Source organism: Drosophila pseudoobscura, chromosome X (genome assembly GCF_009870125.1).
Source record: "Drosophila pseudoobscura strain MV-25-SWS-2005 chromosome X, UCI_Dpse_MV25, whole genome shotgun sequence".
Lineage (NCBI taxonomy): Eukaryota > Metazoa > Arthropoda > Insecta > Diptera > Drosophilidae > Drosophila > Drosophila pseudoobscura.
This window is the reverse complement of record NC_046683.1, coordinates 9,268,293-9,274,212: the sequence shown is the minus strand read 5'-3', so window position 1 is coordinate 9,274,212 and position 5,920 is coordinate 9,268,293.

The following is a 5,920-nucleotide window of genomic DNA, read 5'->3' as shown; positions in this document are numbered from 1 at the left end:
ACGCAGATGAGTGAAGAATTCCAGGGATTTGAGTGAAAGGAAATAGGTTTTGATCTCCTGCAGTCCCCCTTGCCAACCCCAGCACTTCAACATCCCCTCAACCCCCTCCGTATCTGCAGTCTCTCTGCACAACTTGCAACATTGCTGCAACAGCTGCCCCCAGAGAAGAGAAAGGATGAAAGCAGCGCCACACATTGTCAGGCCATGTCACCAGGGGGCGTGGCAATAGCTTAACGATGCCAACTAACACACGACAGTGAAAACTCTGTATTTTAATCACCCTTAGATAGGGGAACACACAACATGGCACATGGAGAGTTCCATTGGGAGGCAACCACCAGAGAGGGATGGGCCCTCTACCGAAAAATGCACTGAATATCCCAGCTGGGACAATCCGCCTAGGACATCTCTGGGAGAAACGATCCTTCGAGCAGATAGTACTTCCACGATCAGACACATCTCCTGGGGCCTTGGTGTCCGTCCCACAGAGAGCTTACTGTCTCTAAGGCACAGGGGAGAGCACACTCGAAGCTCTGAAATGCATAAATCTCGCACAATAAGTTTTTGAGCAGGACACAGAGAAGAGAAAGCCGGAGAGAGAAAGAGAGTGTGTGGGCGAGCGTCAAAAAGCGCTCAAAGCTCCAAAAGCAGCAACGCAAATGACACGAGCCATGGGAATCTCCAGAGGGGCAGAGCATCCAGAATATGGAGCACAGTGAGTGTGAGAGGGGGCGTGGGGAGTGGGAAAGTGGTAGAGCGGTAGGACACCGAGAGAACAGAGCACTGAGAACGGGTAACGGCACAAAAATGCCCTTATCAGTTCCTGTTTCCTGTCGAAAGTTTTCATATTTTTCGAGCGAGCGCCGCCGCCGCCGCTGCCGCCGCGGCCAGCAACAACAATAAAAGTAAACAGCAAACGACGACAGCAGCGCAGCAGAGCAGCACAGAAGCAGCGACAGAGCAGCAGAGACATGAAGCGACAACAAAGCAAAGCACACGGAAAGTGTTGCTATTTTTTCGTTCTCGTTCTCCTTCTTCATCTTCCTCTTGCCATATACTCTTTGCAGAGGGTATTCAGGTTTTGGCAGAGAGCGGAGCCCTCGAACACTCTCCTGTGCGCTGTACATAAGACGCTGCCGATCTCTGATCCGTAGAGGAATCGTCTCATGGGATGTTGTATGGAGATCCACAGAATTAACATACTACGAGTATGATCGGTAAGCAGTCCTCAAGGATTTCAATCGCTTTGTTTCCAGTCCTTCCAAATTAATTAATCAATTTTTGGCATATAATCCTATTATTTTACTATATTTTTATATATTACTGTGTACATCTTCAAGAGAACTTGTGAAACTGACCTGCCGTTGCTATTATTTTGTCCATGACTGTAAAAATCTATATATAGATGAATGTATAACCATGTATAGTTTCCCTCAGACCCTCAGTTTCGAGGATATATTTGATGAACCTCCCCAAATTATTCAAGAATACAAGTATAATGTTATATTATATTTGTATTCATTGTTATGATATGATATTTAAAAGCTTTCCTAGGAATTCATAGGCTCAAAATGAACCTTGCAGAGGACCATGCTAGAGGAAAGCATTGTTGTCATACAGAATTGAGTAAATATTCCTTATAAAGTATCTCCGAATACATTCTAAAGGGTAGCCCAAGGTTCGGTTCTTAAGCATAAATCTTTTTTTTTTTTGTTATGTGAAGCTCCAGCTTCAGCTTTTGATTTTGAGGGGGAACGATTGAGGGGTGGGCGCTGGCTGGTGGAAGAGCCAGAGAGCCAGTGTAACCACAATAAAAAGCAGGAAATATTTAAACATTTTTCTTTTAGTTTTGCATGGAACGAAAGAGTGGAGTGAACGAGAGTCGGTGGGTGCACGGGGCAGTGGAGTCTGGAGGTTGGGGCAGGTTCTGAAGCTGGAGCTGTAGCTGGAGCTGAGGGACACAACCGTTTTCACACTTATTGTCAGATTTTGTTTTGTGTTTGCGGTCGCCGTTGCTGCCTCTCTGCCTCACTGCCGCTGCCTGGCGTCGTTTGGTGTGAAATGACGCACAGCCGAGATAACACGTCGCTGTGTGCCACAAGCTGCAGCAGTTTTTTATGTTGCAGCTGTAAATGTGGCTACAAAACGGGTGAACACCCACCACCCCCATCCCACGAAGGATGGGGATAGCGGCAGGACAGGATAGAAAGACAGAGCGAGCACATGGAGCTGTTCTGCTGCTCTCAATTTGTTGTGCCTTTTGTCTGCTCTGATGACGTTCTTCAATTTACAGGATATGTTCATAATTCTGTAAGAGGACACATACAACCACTCAACATTTATGCCTCGTTCCGCCCCCCACCCCCCGTCAAGCCGTTAGTCAAGAGGCGAACGCCAAAGGCGACTCTAAGGAAGGGAGTGGATGAAAGATGGAATATGGTTGCACGATAACAGGGGCACTCATCAACGACAATCCTTAAGAGCAGAAGGAAGTCAAAGCGGTGGAGAAGAGGTGGAAGTTACCCCCCAAATGAGTGAAAAGCGATTGATTTATTCATAAGTACCTATTACATATATCAACTTTTTTGAACAATCGAATGAATAGTCGACCGTAATCAATACCAGTCGGATAATAGGTGGATAAGGCAGGGATAGGATTGGCCTTACATTGTGGAATGGACACATGGCTAACAGATTGAGTAAAGGAATGTGGTGGATAGTAGGGAGAGATGACAGTGGAACAATGATCCTCCACGGCCCTGGCTGTGGTATGTTGGGAGTTAGCCAAGAGGAATCGCAAGATGGTATCGGTATCGGTAAAATTACCTATTTTTGTTGGTGTCTCTGTTTCTGTGTCACGAGTGTCTCCATTGGGGCATTCACCAACAAGAAAATTCATTGAAAATGCCATTAACTGCTCCCCCAATCGATTCAGTTGAGGAAACAAATTAAGTTCTCATTATTGTGGACTGCTTCCAGGACCTTCCAATCGGGGATGGCAAATATCTCAGTTAATATGCCATTTTGTGTTCAATAAAAACCCATACTTGTACAATTTCATTATCTATCGATCCTGAGGTGTGTTTGTGTGTGTGTGCGTGTGGCACGTAGCACGTAGTGTCGTCTGAAAAATATTGAAAAGTGGGTGTTTGTGTGCTTGAATATGATTTTACATGTGTCTAAAGGAGGTGTGGGTGCGAGTGTGGGTGTGGCAGAGGGAATGATGGTTCCTGCTCGTGTTTGACAATAAGTTTCAATTCCTTGTGCGTGTGTGTCTCACTCTCTCCCCCACTCTATCACCGCGCGTGTGTGTGTGTTTGTGTGTGTAATGTGAGCAACACTTATCAAAAGTTTGTCGCTAACACATGCAAATTGAAATGTGCGATTTACACACGCCCACACGTGCACACTGCGGCACTCACACTCGCATTCGGTCACACTGTTGTCACTCGTTGCTGCTGCTGTTGTTGTCGCACACGTACGCGACACATGCAGCTGGCTCCTGCTACTGCTCCTGTTCGTCCTTGTCTACATGGCCTCCAACTTTCGCCTGCTTTAACACCTAACAACCAAAGAACAACTTGCGCCAAACGTTGTCCTTGCTGTCCTTGTAGACGCTGCATACTTATTATTGCTCCAGCAGGTGTTTGTCATAGAGAGAGAGAGAGGCAGAGAGAGAGTGAGAGAGGGAGGACTTTTTCAAATTCAAAATTCACATACACCTGTCCCCAATCACAAACTCCAAACCTGAAACGAAGCCGGGTTCCCCATTCAGGCTCCATCTCTAGCTCCTTCTTTTGTCGGGTAGGACTTTGAACACGAGTTTTAGAAACAAAAGTTTTTGGTTTTGGTTTCTTCGGCTCTTGTCCCGGAAGTTTTCTTGGAATAGAAGAGCACAGTGGGAAGGATTAGTTAACCATACACACACACACACACACACGCCCATACATACGAGTGTGCACGGATGACAATAATCCCTAAATGAAATGTCCGCTCTGCAATTCAACGTAACTTTTGTGTCTACAACTCTTTTGTTTCAAATATACTCGCACACACCTGCAATATATTGACTCTGGAGTAGGATTTCTTTCATAATTGATCTTCGATTTTTGAGCTTTTGGGAATCTCCTTTCGGTACGGCTTGAGAGCATATTTAAGGATAGATATACGAATGGATAGGTAGATGTTCCAGGGTATTCCCACGTCGTCAATGTGTTCTTCCAGCCTTTGGCTGTTCCTCTGCCACCACCCCACCTCAGAGCACTAGTGCGGATCTAGTGCGGATAATTGCAGCTCGTCGAGTGTGGAAAGTTTTTCGAATCGCAGAATGATTTGTTGCACTGAGAGCCGTGGAGTGGAGCAGCTGCAATTCATTTAACCGAATCTGGTAGTAAAAATTGCATAATTGCATCATTATGCCCCGCCCCCCAGCCACCCAGCTAACCAGCCCCCAGCCGGATTCGTAATTGAGTTATTAAGCACAAAAGTTGAAGACACCCAAAAACTCTGGCAAAAGAGGCTGGGTCCAACGATGGCGGGCTGCATTCACTATTTAAGATGAGTGGCACCCGCTGACAAGCTAAATACGAGAGGCCATCCCCCGCCGCAGAATATCTAACGTCTATTAGATAATTAAGCCACTTTGTGGCAGGTTTGACAGGCCTGACTTTGGACGTGTCATCAGGCCCAGTCTCAGCCCCAGCCTCGGCGAAAGTTCCCCTGGCCAGGAGTCTCAAGTCGAATCGAGTCTCAGCTCGGATCTAAAGGGAGGTCTCGCCCTCGGTCTCCTCCTCTTCCTCCTCCCCTGACAGTTAAAGTTCAATTAAATTTTCCCATTTTCTGACATTGAAATATTGAAAATTATGTCAATTGGGATTCGGTTTCGAATTGGGACTGCGATAGGGATTGTGTCGCCTCTTTATCTGACAGAATGCAGAATGCAATTCAAACTTTTTTGGTGCGCCCCAGAAAAGTTTTGTCCTTATGATGGCCATGGGTGTAGGATGGGGCAGCGACAAGCAGTTGTGCCTTAGATGGGAGGAAGAGAATGATGGTCTAATGGACTGTGGTTCAGGGACAAAGAAATAGCGTACAGAGAGGAGATTGATTAGAAATATAATATTCTACGGATAGTATAAGACGTTTGGTGTCCGCCAAAGATAGGGGTAGCTGTTCGTCCACAGAAAGTATACAGGTGGACGCCTCAGACAGTGGCCAAAGGATGGAGAACCAAAAATGTTAAGGGACAGCGGACGATGGGACAAGGACAGGCTGCATTATTGTAAAGATCTGTGCACAACTCTGCATAACGGACACTGTCGACTGTCCGGCCAACGGACAGATGATGATGATTATATGCTTGCCAACAGCAAGCCCCATCAGTGGCAGTGACAGCGACAGCAACAGCAACAACACCGAAGGAGGCGCCCAACCGCGTGGATGGCACCTCGACTCGCCCCCGCAGCACCACCCTGGCCATCCTCAACCGCCGCTGCCACAAGAGCCAGGCCGCCAAATGCCACCACAGCTTGTAGCAATTGTCGTACCATTTGTCAGACGGACGAGTCGACACTCCTCCCTCGTCGCGCAGGGCGCATGTGCCACATTTGGTGGCCACACGACGCCCCGCCGCTGGCGCCCTCAAGCGATGCGATCCACCACGTGGCCGGAGTGTGGAATCCATGCGGCACATGGTGGACCTCATTTGTTTCGAAAATCCACTTCGACAATTGGCAACGAGCGTTCGCCGTGTGCCCGCTCGGCCCCAGAGCTCGGCCTGCGCCTCGGCCCCAATATCCAACGGCTGGCGGCGACGGCCGGCGCTCGTCGCGGCTCGGATGCGCTCGGCTTGGCGCGACTCGTGTGCGTTGAGCCACGAACGCCGGCCTCGGTCCCATGCGGAGGCTGTGGCTCCATCCTG